Raw genomic sequence first — 15426 nt, 5'->3', positions numbered from 1 at the left:
CCATCTGATCTTTGACAAACCTGACAAAAACAAGAAATGGGGAAAGGATTCCCTATTTAATAAATGGTGCTGGGAAAATTGGCTAGCCATAAGTAGAAAGCTGAAACTGGATCCTTTCCTTACTCCTTATACAAAAATCAATTCAAGATGGATTAGAGACTTAAATGTTAGACCTAAAACCATAAAAACCCTAGAAGAAAACCTAGGGAATACCGTTCAGGACATAGGCATGGGCAAGGACTTCATGTCTAAAACACCAAAAGCAACAGCAACAAAAGCCAAAATTGACAAATGGGATCTAATTAAACTAAAGAACTTCTGCACAGCAAAAGAAACTACCATCAGAGTGAACAGGCAACCTACAGAATGGGAGAAAATTTTTACAATCTACTCATCTGACAAAGGGCTAATATCCAGAACCTATAAAGAACTCAATCAAATTTATAAGAACAAAACAAACAACCCCACCAAAAAGTGGGTAAAGGATATGAACAGACACTTCTCAAAAGAAGACATTCATACAGCCAACAGACACATGAAAAAATGCTCATCATCACTCACCATCAGAGAAATGCAAATCAAAACCACATTGAGATACCATCTCACACCAGTTAGAATGGCAATCATTAAAAAATCAGGAAACGACAGGTGCTGGAGAGGATGTGGAGAAATAGGGACACTTTTACACTGTTGGTGGGACTGTAAACTAGTTCAACCATTGTGGAAAACAGTGTGGCGATTCCTCAAGGATCTAGAACTAGAAATACCATTTGACCTAGCCATCCCATTACTGGGTATATACCCAAAGAATTATAAGTCATGCTGCTATGAAGACACATGCACACGTATGTTTACTCTGGCACTATTCATAATAGCAAAGACTTGGAATCAACCCAAATGTCCATCAGTGACAGACTGGATTAAGAAAATGTGGCATATATACACCATGGAATACTATGCAGCCATAAAAAAGGATGAGTTCGGGTCCTTTGTAGGGACATGGATGCAGCTGGAAACCATCATTCTCAGCAAACTATCCCAAGAACAGAAAACCAAATACCGCATGTTCTCACTCATAGGTGGGAACTGAACAATGAGATCACTTGGACACAGGAAGGGGATCATCACACACCGGGTCCTATTGTAGGGAGGGGGTGGGGAGAGGGATAGCATTAGGAGATATACCTAATGTAAATGAGTTAATGGGTGCAGCACACCAACATGGCACATGTATACATATGTAACAAACCTGCACATTGTGCACGTGTACCCTATAACTTAAAGTATAAAAATAAAAAAAAGACACTGTCAATCTTTATCTTCATCCTGTACTTCGTTTTACCACATTCTTTATCAAAGAAAAGTAAACAGGAAAAAAAAAAAAGGTCTTGACGTCAGAGATGCCAACATACAGATAACCAGTGTTTAGAATTCATTCATCTAAATTAATGGATGTTTTGTATTGCTTAATACCAAAAAGTCCATTAAATATTACAAACAGAAGGATAAGTTCATATTCTGTCTCACAGTGAGTGGCTGGCAGTTTAAGAGAATATGCAATTGAGGACAGCAGTTCTATTCTAATTAGTCATAAATGACTTCACAGAGCATCTTAATACTTCAAGATCTTCTGTGCCAAATGAAAACAAGTTGGCAAATAGAAAACCTTTAAAATTCAATTGTCTTTATTTTGAGGCTGTTTTCCCTTTTCAGAATTCTCTGATTACACATTTTAAATCTAATTAAATATTAATAAAAAGTTAAGCTAGAATTCCCCCACACCTATCACTTTACTAAGTGGTTTGCAGATGGTTTAGGAGGTATCATTTCTTAAAGACAAGTAGCTGACAAGACCAGAGGGTTCTTGGGTTCTGCTAAAAGGAGATTCTGATTCAATGAGACTTAGACAACTGTATATTTTAAAAGGTACTACAAGATATTTCAAGGAAATCAATGAATTCAAGACTTCTTAAATTTCCAGTTCCAGTTTTATATTGTAAAGTAGGATAATCATGTAAAGCAACTAGCTGGCAACATCAGAATGGTCCTGAACCGGTTGCATCATCAAATCACAAGACTTGGGATATAAACACACTGTGCCTTGTGATAAGCAGAGCAGCTGTGTTTTATCTAGTAAGCACAGCTGGAATCCTATCCCACCAAGAAGGCCCAATGGGCGTTGAACACAAAATCAGTAAGCACACTTTGGGAGGCTGAGGTGGGCAGATCACCTGTGGTCAGGAGTTTGAGACCAGTCTGGCCAACATGGTGAAACCCCGTTTCTACTAAAAATACAAAAATTAGCGGGGCATGTCGGTGCATGCCTGTAATCCCAGCTACTTGGGAAGCTGAGGCAGGAGAATTGCTTGAACCTGGGAGGCAGAGGTGGCAGTAAGCTGAGATCATGCCATTGCACTCCAGCCTGGGTGACAGAGCAAGACTCCATCTCAAAACAAAACAAAACAAACAAACAAACAAAATCAGTAAGCAGAATTCATTTTTTAAATAAAATACATTCTTCAAGGTACTGACAGAGAAAATGAAATTATGTGATAAGGAGTTCTCCTCTACGTGTGTGGTAATACTTTCCTTTTACATATGTGTAAACAATCTCTACTCTTTGGGTCTCAGATTTTATTCAGTGATTTTCATGCCTTTCCGTAAAAATGAAAATTAGAAATCAAGAGAAAATTATTAACCCCATTTCTTTCTCTAGCTTCACAATGAAGTAGTAGCATAGTATGTCAAAAAAAAAAAACTTAGAACTAAAGCAAAAATTTAATTCTGCATGTTTTATTCATTTGTGGTTATTTATTTATTTATTTATTTATCTAGAGACAGAGTCTCACTCTTGTCACCCAGGCTGGACTACAATGGCATGATCTCGGCTCATTGCAACCTTCACCTCCTGGGTTCAAGCAATTCTGTCTTAGCCTCCCGAGTAGCTTGGATTACAGGCACATGCCACCACGCCAGGCTAATTTTTGCATTTTCAGGAAAGATGAGGTTTCACCATGTTGGCCAGGCTGGTCTCAAACTCCTGAACTCAAGTGATCCACCCAATATTTATTTTTCTATTTCCATAGGTTTTTTGGGGAACAGATGGTATTTGGTTACATAAATTCTTTAGTGGTGCTTTGTGAAAGATTTTAGTGCATTTATCCCTTGAGCATTATATACTAAACCCAATTTGTAGTCTGTTATCCCTCACCCCATTCCTACCCTTTCCCATTGAGTCCACAAAGTCCATTGTATCATTCTTATTCCTTTACATCCTCATAGCTTAGGTGCCACTTATGAATGAGAACATATGATTTTTGATTTTCCATTTCTGAGCTACTTCACTTAGAATAATAGTCTCCAATCCCATCCAGGCTGCTGCAAATGCCATTGATTTATTCCTTTTTATGGCTGAGTAGTGTGTGTGTGTGTGTGTGTGTGTGTGTGTGTGTGTGTGTATAAAAGTTTCTTTACTTGTTGATTGAAGGGTATTTGGGCTGGTTTCACAATGCTGCAATTGTGAATTGTGCTGCTATAAAAATGCATGTGCAAGTATATTTTTTGTATAATGACTTCTTTTCCTCAGTAGATATCCAGTAGTGGGATTGCTGGATCAAATAGTAGTCCTTTTAGTTTTCTAAGGAATCTCTACACTGTTTCCCATAGTAGTGATTGTACTAGTTTACATTTCCACCAGCAGTGTAGAAGTGTTTCCTTTTCACCACCATCTATGCCAACATCTATTTTTTTTTTTTTTTGATAAGGGCCATTCTTGCAGGAGTAAGATGGTATCACATTGTGGTTTTGATTTGCATTTCCCTGATTATTAGTGATGTTGATAATTTTTCATATGTTTGTTGGCCATTTGTATGTCTTCTTTTTGTGAATTTTCTATTCATGTCCTTAGCCCGCCGTTTGATGGGATTATTTGCTTTTTCCTTGCTGATTTGTTTGAGTTCCTTGTAAATTCTGGGTATTAGTCCTTTGTTGGATGTCTAGATTGTGAATATTTTCTCCCACTCTGTGGGTTGTCTGTTTACTCTGCTGATTATTCCTTTTGCTGTACAGAAGTTCTTTAATTAAGTCCCACCCATTTATCTTTTTTTTTTTTGTATTTGCTTTGGGTTCTTGGTCATGATATCTTTGCCTAAGCCAATGTCTAGAAGGTTTTTTCTAGAATTTTTATAGTTTCAGGCCTTATTTAGATAATAGTCACCTCCCTACAGACTTCATAGAAATATTATAAATCATCTGATTTTTTAAATGGTTGTCTCATAAGGTCCTTAAATTCCTTTGAAGGGTAGATTCTTTCTTGGAATTTCCATGGATATCACTTCCTACAGATTCATGTTGATAGAGAGCCAGAGGAATTACCCAAATAAATGTAGAAATAGCCAACCCAGTAGTCCAGGTCTGGGACTAAGAGTTATACTTTTCTGGTGTCCACCTAATCTCACTGCTAGTCCTACTAAGGTCCTCTCCAGAAGGCAGGTCTGCTCTGACAAGCCCACACATCATGAAGAGAAGGCTTCCTCTCACTTTCTTACTTCTACCTTGAGCTGATTTATTTGCTCAACTTCTCTAGCTTTCTTTAGAAAAGAAGTTACATAAATAACTTTCTTCTGCTTAGGACACATTGACTACAACAAAGTTATTTTAGATTTCTAAAATATTTTGAGAGAGTGCATATTAATAGTTAAACATTAAATATCATTATGTTTTTTATTTTTATTCTTTCAAGGAATGAAAAATAATATGAGGCTGAATAGCCTATCAAAATATCAATTTTTTTTTTTATTCTCACACCCATAGGAATTTTCTCCCTCCATCCCAAGCAGGTTTCTAAGCTTATGTTTTCCCTTGCCTTGTCTCAAGTAAGGTATGTTCAAATGTAAAACAGAAACTATTGGGTTAATATCCTTCCCTGGCTTTTATGTTCAAATACTTAGTCATAAAAAAGATTACTGGGTCATTCCAGATAAAGAGAGGAGGGAGATGAGGACTTGGTGTAGGGGAAAAGGAAGTAGGACAGCCTCTCTTGAAGAATAGGAGAACCATAGTTTATTGCCACAGAGATGTGCTGACAGCATTCACTCCCCCCAAAAATGACTTGCTTTCTATCTTAAAAGTGAACTGGAGAAGAGAGATAAGCATAGAATATTAAGCATCGTATCCATGAGTGCCTTGGGGAAAGATTATAAGCCCTGTCTTGGCACAGAAGTGACAATGCTACTATGTGGCTGAGGAAAGGAGCAATGAAGATTAAAGACCAGAGGAACATAATGTTGTAGATTGTGGTGAATCCCCAGGACATTTTGGTGATTCGGGTGGTAGGGAAAGAGCCTTATTAATAATTGAGATAGAATTTCTAGGCAATCTACTATGATGGAGCTTTGAGGAAATCTAACTTTAAAAAACAAGAGGGATACAACAGTTTCTTACTTTCTCATGTTATAGAATAATAAATCTTCACAATAACAATATTTAGTAGTAAAATTCTATGTATATATGCTTTACCTTTTCAGCCAAAGTTTAGATGACCGACAGAACTCTTTCAGAAAACCACTAAACAGTATTTTCAATGTAAAGAAATGTCATCTATAGAACCATCAAGACATTTGAGGCAGTGTCCACAGAAGAAATATTCTTTGTATATGCAATAAAGAGAATGAAGTATAATAAATTGCTCTGAGTTACATACAGCCAATCACTTCTCATTCATGGTGAAATAAAAATGAAAAGGAAAAAAATATAAAAATGTAAGACCTCTACTTCTAAAACTATCTTTTGGGGGCAGAGCAAGATGGTGGAATAAAAGGCTTCCACTGAGTGTCCCCTCCTCCCCTGCAAGGATGCCAACAACTGTCTACACCAAAAAAATCACCTTCATAAGAACCAAAAATCAGGCCAGGCACTGTGGCTCATGCCTGTAATCCCAGCACTTTGGGAGGCTGAAGCAAGCAGATCATTTGAGTCCAGAAGTTTGAAACCAGCCTGGACATGACAAAACCTAATCTCTACAAAAAAAAATACAAAAAATTAGCTGGGCATGGTGGCATATGCCTGTGTTCTCAACTACTCAGAAGGCTGAGGCAGGGGGATCACTTGAGCCTGGGAGGCAGAGATTGCAGTGAGCCGAGATCATGACATTGCACTCCAGCCTGGGTGACAGAGTGAGACCTTGTCTCAGTAAATAAATAAATAAAGTTAACACAAATAATATTTTTTAAAAAAACAAACAAAAATTCGGTGAGCAGACACAGTACCTGGTTTTAACCTAATATTGCCAAAAGAGGCACTGAAGAGGTAGGACAAATAGTCTTGAATCACCAACACCGCCTCTCTCCCATCCCCTGGCAGCAGTGGTGTGGTACAGAGAGTGTTTTGGTGTGCTGGGAAGAGGAAGATCACAGCATTTCTAAGGCATTGAACTCAGTGCTGCCTTATCATAAAAGAAAACAAAACCACATCAAACTTAGCTGATGACTGCCCACAGAGGGAGGATTTAAGCCAGCCGTAGCCAGTGGGAAATTGCCAATCCCAGCTGTCCTAACTCCAGTTCCTGCAAGTCTTGCCACTGTAGGCTAAAGTGGTCTGGGGCTCTAAATCAACTCGAATGGCAGTCTAGGCCAAAAGGACTGCAACTCCTAGGTGAGTCCTAGTGCTGAACTGCGCTCAGAGACAGTGGACTGGGGGGGTGCAAAACTTACTGATACACCAGCTGGGAAGGCTAAGGGAGCATTGGCATCACCCCTCCACTAAAACCAGGCTACACAGCTCATGGTTCCAAAAGAGACCCCTGCACTCTGCTTAAGGAGATGAGAGGAAAGAGCAGGGAGGACTTTGTCTTGCGTCTTGGATACCAGCTTAGCCAAAGCAGGGTCAGACACTGGTGAAAGTTGTGAGGCACCCTTCCCAGGGCCTAGATCCTGGGTGACACTTCTGGACACACCCTGGACCAGAAGGGAACCTGTTGCCTTGAAGGGAAGAACCCAGTCCTGGCAAGATTAATTACCTGCTAACTGAAGAACCCTTGAGCCCTGAATAACCAGCAGCAATATACCGGTACTATGTTGAGGACCTTGGATAAGACTCTGAGACTTGCTGGCTTCAGATGAGACTCAGCACATTCTCAACTATGGTCGCTATGTGGCAAGACTCCTTCCACTTGAGAAAACCAGAGGGAAAAGCAAAAGGAACTTTCTCTTGCACCTTAGGTACCACCTTGGCGACAGTGGGGTAGAGCACTAAGTGGGCCCTTGGGGCCCCCAGTTCCAGGACTTGGTTCTTGGATGTCATTTCTGGATATGCCCTAGGCCAGAGGGGAGACCACTACCCTGAAGGGTAAGTCTCAGGCCAGGTAGAATTCACCACAAGCTTACTAAAGAGCTCTTGGGCCTTAAGGGAACATCAGTGGTAGTCTGACAGTACTCCCTGTGGGCCTGTGGTGGTGGTGGCCACAGGGTAAGGCTTCTCTGCCTTTGGAAAGGGGTGGGAATAGGGGGAAAATTATCTTATGGTTTAAGTGCCAGCTCATCTGAAGTGCAATAAAACACCAAGTAGACTTCTAAGGTTTTTGACTCTAATCCCTGGCTCTTAAATGGCACATCTGGACATGCCTGGGGCCTGGAGGAACTCACCACCCTGAAGGGAAGGACTTAGGCCTGGCTGGCTTTGCCACCTGCTGATTGTAGAGCCCTAGGGTCCTGAGTGAACATAGGCAATAGCCAGGTAGTGATTATAGCAGGCCTTGGGTGAGATTTAGTGCTGTGCTGGCCTCAGGTCTGACCAAGCACCGTCTTAGTGGTGATGGCCAGAGGGGTGCTTGTGTCACACCACCCCCAGCTCCAGGTGTCTCAGAATAGAGAGAGAGAGAGGGAGACTCCATTCATTTGGGAGAAAGCAAGAGAGATAAGAACAAAAGTCTCTGCCTGGTAATCTACAGAATTATTCTGGATCTTACCATGACCACTAAGGTAGCATGTGTATGAGTCTGCAAGAACCACAGCATTACAGGACTTGGGGTGCCCCCTAGAGCAAATACAGCTTAGATAATAACATCCAAGTTCTTTTGAGTATCTGGAACGCCTTCCAAGAAGAGTGGGTACAAACAGGCCCAGACTGAGAAGACTACAATAAATGCCTAACTCTTAAATGCCCAGACATCAAAGAACATCTACAAGCATCAACACCATCCAGGAAAACATGACCTCATCAAATGAACTAAGTAAGGCACCAGGGACAAATTTTGGACAAAGATATATGACCTTTCAGAAAAAAAATTCAAAGTAACTATTTTGAGGAAACACAAAAATATTCAAGATAACTCAGAGAAGGAATTCAGAATTCTATCATAAACTTAACAAGCAGATTGAAATAATTCAAAAGAATCAAGAAGAAATTTTGGAGCTGAAAAATGCAATTAGCATACTGAAGAATGCATCAGAGTCTTTTAATAGAAGTAATCAAGCAGAAAAAAGAATTAGTGAGGGTGATGACAGGCTAGTTGAAAATACATAGTCAGAGAAGACAAAAGAAAAGAGACTAAGAAACAATGAAACCCACCCGTGGGATCTAGAAAATAACTTCAAAAGGGCAAATCTAAGAGTTATTGGCATTAAAGAGGAGATAGAGATAGGGTTAGAAAGTTTATTCAAATGTATAACAGAGAACTTCTCAAACCTAGAGAAAGATATCAATACCCAAGTACAAGAAGGTTATAGAACACCAAGTAGATTTAATGCAAAGAGGACTGTGTCAAGGCTTTTAATAATCAAACTTCAAAAGGTTAAGGATAAAGAAAGGATCCTAAAAGCAACTAGAGAAAAGAAACAAATAACATACAATGGAGCACCAATACATCTGGCAACAGACTTTTCAGTGGAAACCTTACAGGCCAGGAGAGTGTGGCAAGACATATTAAAGCAATGAAGGGAAAAAAAAAACTTTTATTCTAGAATAGTGTATCTGGCAAAAAATATCCTTCAAGCATGACAGAAAAATAAAGACTTTCCCAAACAAAAGCAGAGGGTTTCGTCAACACCAAATCAGTCTTACAAGAACTGCTCAAAGGAAATCTTCAATCCAGAAGAAAAGAACATTCATGAGCAATAAGGAATGATCTGAAGGTAAAAAAAAACTCACTGGTAGTAGTAAGTACGCAGAAAATTTTAACACTGTAACTGTAGTGTGTAAACTTCTCTTAAGTAGAAAAACTAAACAATAAACCAAAAGTAATAACTATAATACCTTTTCAAGATGTAGACAGTACAATAAGATATAAATAGAAACAATAAAAAGTTTAAAAGTAGGGGAACAAAGTTAAGGTATGGAGTCTTTATTAGTTTTCTTTTTGCTTGTTTGTTTATGCAAAGTGTTAACTTATCAACTTAAAATAATGGGTTATAAGATAGTATTTGCAAACATCTTGGTAACCTGAAACCAAAAACCATACAACGGATACAGAAAAAATAAAAAGCAAGAAACTAAATCATATCACAAGAGAAAAGCAACTTCACTAAAAGGAAGACAAGAAGGAAAGAATAAAGGAAAAGATCACAAAACAACCAGAGAACAAATTACAATATGGCAGGAGTCAGTCTTATCAATAATGACATTAAGTGTAAATGGACTAAACTCTCCAATCAAAAGCTGTAGAGTGGATGACTGGATCAAAAAAAGAAGAAGATCCAATCATCTTTTGCCTACGAAAAACACATTTCACCTATAAAGACACACATGAACTAAAAATAAAGGAATGGAAAAAGATATTCCGTGCCAATGGAAACCAAAAAAGAGCAGGAGTAGCAATACTTTTATTAGCTAAAATATATTTTAAGACTATAAGAGACCAAAAAGTGGCCATTATATAATGATAAAGGGGTTATTTCAGGAAGAGGATATAACAATTTTAAATATATATGCACCCAATACTGGAACACTCAGATATATAAGGCAAATATTATTAGCGCTAAGGAGAGAGATACCCATAACAGCTGGAGACTTCAACACCTCATTTTCATCAATAAACAGATTTTCCAGACAGAAAAACAACAAAGAAACATTGAACTTCATCTGCACTATAGAACAAATGGACCTAATAGATATGTATAGAATAAGTCATTCAATAACTGCAGAGTACACATTCCTTTCCTCAGCACATTGGTTATTCTAAAGTATAGATCAAATGTTAGGTCACAAAACAAGTCTCAAAACATTCAAAAACACTGAAATAAATTAGGAATATTCTCTGACTAGAATGAAATAAAACTAGAAATCGGTAACAAGAGGAATTTTTGAAACAATATAAATACATGGAAATTAAACAATATGCTTCTGAATGACCTGGGGATCAATGAGAAGATTAAGGAAACTGAATGGAAACACAACAAAACAAAACCTATGGGATACAGCAAAAGAATTACTAAGAGGGAAATTTACAGCTATAAGTGACTACATCAAAAAAGAAGGCAACCTTCAAATTAACAACCTAATGATGCATCTTTAAAAAACTAGAAAAACAAGTGCAAATAAAATCCAAATTTAGCAGAAGAAATAATAAAGATCACAGCAGAAATAAATTTGAAATGAAGATAACAATACAAAAATAAATGAAGCAAAAAGTTGTTTTTTTGAAAAGTTAAAATTGACAAACCTTTAGCCAGACTAAGAAAAAAAGAAGATCCAGGCCGGGCGCGGTGGCTCAAGACTGTAATCCCAGCACTTTGGGAGGCCAAGATGGGCGGATCACGAGGTCAGGAGATCGAGACCATGGTGGCTAACACGGTGAAACCCCATCTCTACTAAAAAATACAAAAAATTAGCCAGGCGAGGTGGCGGGCGCCTGTAGTCCCAGCTACTCGGGAGGCTGAGGCAGGAGAATGGCATGAACCTGGGAGGCGGAGCTTGCAGTGAGCCGAGATCATGCCACTGCACTCCAGCCTGGGCGACAGAGTGAGACTCCGTCTCAAAAAAAAAAAAAACAAAAAAAAAAGAAAAAAGAAAAAAAGAAGATCGGAATAAAATCAGAGATGGAAAAGGAGACATTACAACCGATACCACAGAAATGCAAAGGATCATTTGTAGATAATATGAACAAACTAGATGCCAGTGAACTGGAAAATCTAGAAGAAATGGACAAATTCCTAGATACATACAACCCACCAAAATTGAACCAGGAAGAAATCCAAAACCTGAACAGATCAAATAACAAGTCACAAGATCAAAGTCATAATTAAAAAGTCTCCCCATAGAGAAAAGCCCAGGACCCAATGGCTTTACTGCTGAATTCCACCAAATATTTGAAGAACTCATATCAATCCTACTCAAACTATTCTGAAAAATACAGGAGGAAAGAGTACTTCCAAACTTATTCTACAAGGCCAGTATTACTCTAATACCAAAACCAGAAAAAGACACATCAAAGAAAAACAAGTACAGGACCATATTTCTGATGAATATTGAGATACTGGCCTGTATCAATAAAATACTAGCAAACCAAATTCATTAGTACATTAAAAAGATCATTCATCATGGCCAAGTGAGATTTATCCCTGGGATGCAAGAATGGTTCAATATATGCTAATCAATCACTATAACACATCTTAACAGAATGAAAGATGAAAACCATATGATCATTTCAATTGATGCTGAAAAAAGTTTGATAAAATTCAACATTCCTTCATAATAAAAACTCCCCCCAAAATTGAGTATAGAAATAATATACCTCAATATAATAAAAGCCATATACAACAGGCTCGCAGTTTGTATCATATTAAAAGGGGGAAAAGTGAAAGTCTTTCTTCTAAGATCTGGAACATGACAAGGATGTCCACTTTCTTTTTTTTTTTTTTGAAACAGTCTCTCATTCTGTTACCCAGGCTGGAGTGCAGTGGCACAATCTCAGCTCACTGCACCCTCTGCCTCCCGGGTTCAATCGATTCTCCTGCCTTAGCTTTCTGAGTAGCTGCAACTATAGGCATGCGTCACCACGCTTGGTTAATTTTTAGTAAAGATAGGGTTTCACTATGTTGGACAAGCTGGTCTCAAAATTCCGAACTTGTGATCTGCCCACCTCAGCCTCCCAAAGTGCTGGGATTACAGGCGTGAGTCACCGCACCCAGCCAAGGATGACCACTTTAATCACTGTTATTCAGCATTGTACTAGAAGTCCTAGCTAAAGCAATCAGACAAGAGAAAGACATAAAGGTCATCCAAACTGGGAAGAAGTTAAATCGTCTTTGTTTGCAGATGATATAATCTTATATTTGGAAAAACCTAAAGACATTACCAAAATACTATTAGGACTGACAAATTTAGTAAAGTTGAAGGATACAAAATCAACATACAAAAATCAGTAGCATTTCTATATGCTAACAGTGAAAATCTGAAAAAGAAATTTAAAAAGTAATTCCATTTACAATAGTCATAAATACAATTACATAGGAATCAACTCAACCAAAGAAGTAAAGATCTCTGCAATAAAAACTGTAAAACACTGATGAAAAAAATTGTAGAGGACACCAAAAAATGGATAGATATTCCATGTTCATGGATTAGAAGAATCAATATTGTTAAAATGTCCATACTACCCAAAGCAATCTGCAGACAATGCAATCCCTATCAAAATAGCAATGGCATTCTTCACAGAAATAGAAAAAAAAAAAAATCATAAAATTTTATGAAACCACAAAGGAGAAAGAACAGCCAAGGCTACCCTAAGCAAAAAAAACAAACTGGAGAAATCACATTACCTGGCTTCAAATTATACCACAGAGCTATAGTAACCAAAACAGCATGTTACTTGCATAAAAACAGACACGTAGACCAATGGAACAGAATAGAGAAACCAGAAACAAATCCACAGACAGTGAATTCATTTTCAGCAAAGGTCCTAAAAATATACACCAAAGAAAAGACAATCTTTTCAATAAGTTATGCTGGGAAAACTGGATATCTATGTGCAGAAGAATGAAGCTACACCCCTATCTCTTTCCATATACAAAAATCAAATCAAAATTAAAGACTTAAATCTAAGACCTCAAACTATGAAACTACTATAAGAAAACACAGGGAAACTCTCTAGGGCATTGCTCTGGGCAAAACTTTCTTGAGCAATACCGCAGAACATAGACAACTAAACCAAAAACAGACAAATGGAATCACAGCAAGTTAAAAAGCTTCTGCACAACAAAAGAAATGATCAGCCAAGTGAAAAGACAACGCACAGAATGGGAGAAAATGTCTGCATACTACTCGTCTGACAAGGGATTAATAACCAGAATACATAAGGAACTCAAACAACTATAGGAAAAAATCTAATAATTTGATTTTAAAATGGGCAAAAAATATTTAAATAGACCTATCTCAAAAGAAAACATACAGACGGCAAACAGGTATATGAAAAGGATCTCAACATCATTGATTATAGAAATGCAAATCAAAACTATAATGAGCAATCATCTCACCTCAGTAAAAATGTCTTATATCGAAAAGACAGGCAATAACAAACGCTGGCAAGGATGTGACGAAAAGGGAACCCTCGTACACTGTTTTGTGAGAATTTAATTTAGTACAACCATGATGGAGAAAAATTTGAAGCTTCTGAAAAACTAAAAATAAAGCTGCCATATGTTCCAGCTCAAAGGAAAGCTTGGTATATCTTAGAGGAAAGAAAAATAAGTATATCAAAGGGGTATCTGCACTCCTATGTTTGTTTCAGCACTGTTTACAATAGCTAAGATTTGGAAGTAATCTATGTTTCCATCAACAGATTAGTAGATAAAGAAAATATGGTACTTATATACAAAAGAGTGCTATCCAGTCATAAAGAAGAATGAGATCCTGTCATCTGCAACAACATGGATCACTAAACTGGAAATTACTATCATAAGTGAAACAAACCAGGCATAGAAAAACAAACATCACATGTTCTCACTTATTTGCAGGAGCTAAAAAAAATCAAAACAATTGAACTTATGAAGATAGGAAGCAGAAGGGTGGTTTTCAAAGACTGGGAAAGGGATTGGGGGCGTTGGGGGTGTAAGTGAGAATGGTTCGTGGGTATTAAAAAAAACAGACAGAATGAATAAGACAGTATTTGATGGCACAACGGGTGACTAGTCAAGAATATTTAATTGTACATTTTAAAATAACTGAAGTATAATTAGATAGTTTGTAACACAAAGGATAAATGATTTAGGGGATGGATACCCCATTTTACATGTGATTATTATGCATTGCATGCTTGTATCAAAATATCTCATGTACCCCATAAACATATACCCTACTATGTACCCACAAAAATTAAAATAAAAAAGTTAATGTCTTGTGAATAGTACCTGTTAGAGATGTAATGTATACTTACTAAACAGAGTCACCCTAAATGAATTTAGTTAACACACAAGGCAACCATAATTCGTGTATTTATTTTTTCTTCTTCTTTTGAATATAGAACTTAAGAATATTTCTAAGCTAATCTCACTGAAATATAATGTTGAGAGTTAAGTAGATTGAAGTGTTTTAAGAGTGTTCAAGTAGTTTACATGTTTTCTTTTATAAGGAAAGCTATAAATACCTACCTTTCTTATATCTCCTGGATCTCTCTACCACCCTTTTGCACATTATTCACTTCCTGCTTTTAATTAAAAAGTTTCAGATGGGTAATTCTTAAGATCTAAATACAAGACTTTGAAAAATATTTTCCCTTTTATACAGGAAGCCAACTTTGCCCCTGGTAGGCTGTCCAAGCCTACTCCACAGGGAGTGAAGAAATTCTTCTACAACTTTGTCCTGAACTGATTCTTTCTTGAAAGAGGAGTACCTGTGGATTTAAAATATTTTAAATTCTCTCAAAAAGGAAGCCTATGCATCCATGATTAATTTTATCACTCATATATGCCATTTTTTACTACTACAGAACCACGTATCTAACTTCCTAACAAATTTCAACACCACAGGGCATGTCCTGTGACTTGATACCAAGCACCACCTATAGCTTAAAACTGGAACACACAATTATGAATTAGGCCAATGAGTAATCGGAAACTGTTCCTGGAAAGAAAGCTATGAAACTTTCCTAACTCCATGCAGACGACCCTAAACTTGACAAACACTGTTGAGTTACCTATCAGGAAGATGCATATAGTCTCCTAAATTTCAGGATTAGAATTTTTTTTTTTACAACTTTGTATACTAACTAGCCTCTGAAAGCCTCAGTGAGCTAGACTCCTTGACAAGACATTTGCAGTTACCAAAAGAAAGAGTGTAAAAGGTATTCACTGCTTCAAATGATGGGGTTGTCCTGGAAAATTACATTGTTCACAAAGCAGCAAAGACTGAAACACAAATTGAACTAATGATCAGAAAGCATATCTTAGTAAGACTGTAACTGATTTCCTATCTGTAAAATGGACATGATAACTTCAA

This window comes from Trachypithecus francoisi, unplaced genomic scaffold (genome assembly GCF_009764315.1).
Source record: "Trachypithecus francoisi isolate TF-2019V2 unplaced genomic scaffold, Tfra_2.0 Lachesis_group2, whole genome shotgun sequence".
NCBI classification, from domain to species: Eukaryota; Metazoa; Chordata; class Mammalia; order Primates; family Cercopithecidae; genus Trachypithecus; species Trachypithecus francoisi.
Note: the sequence above shows the minus strand (reverse complement) of the source record.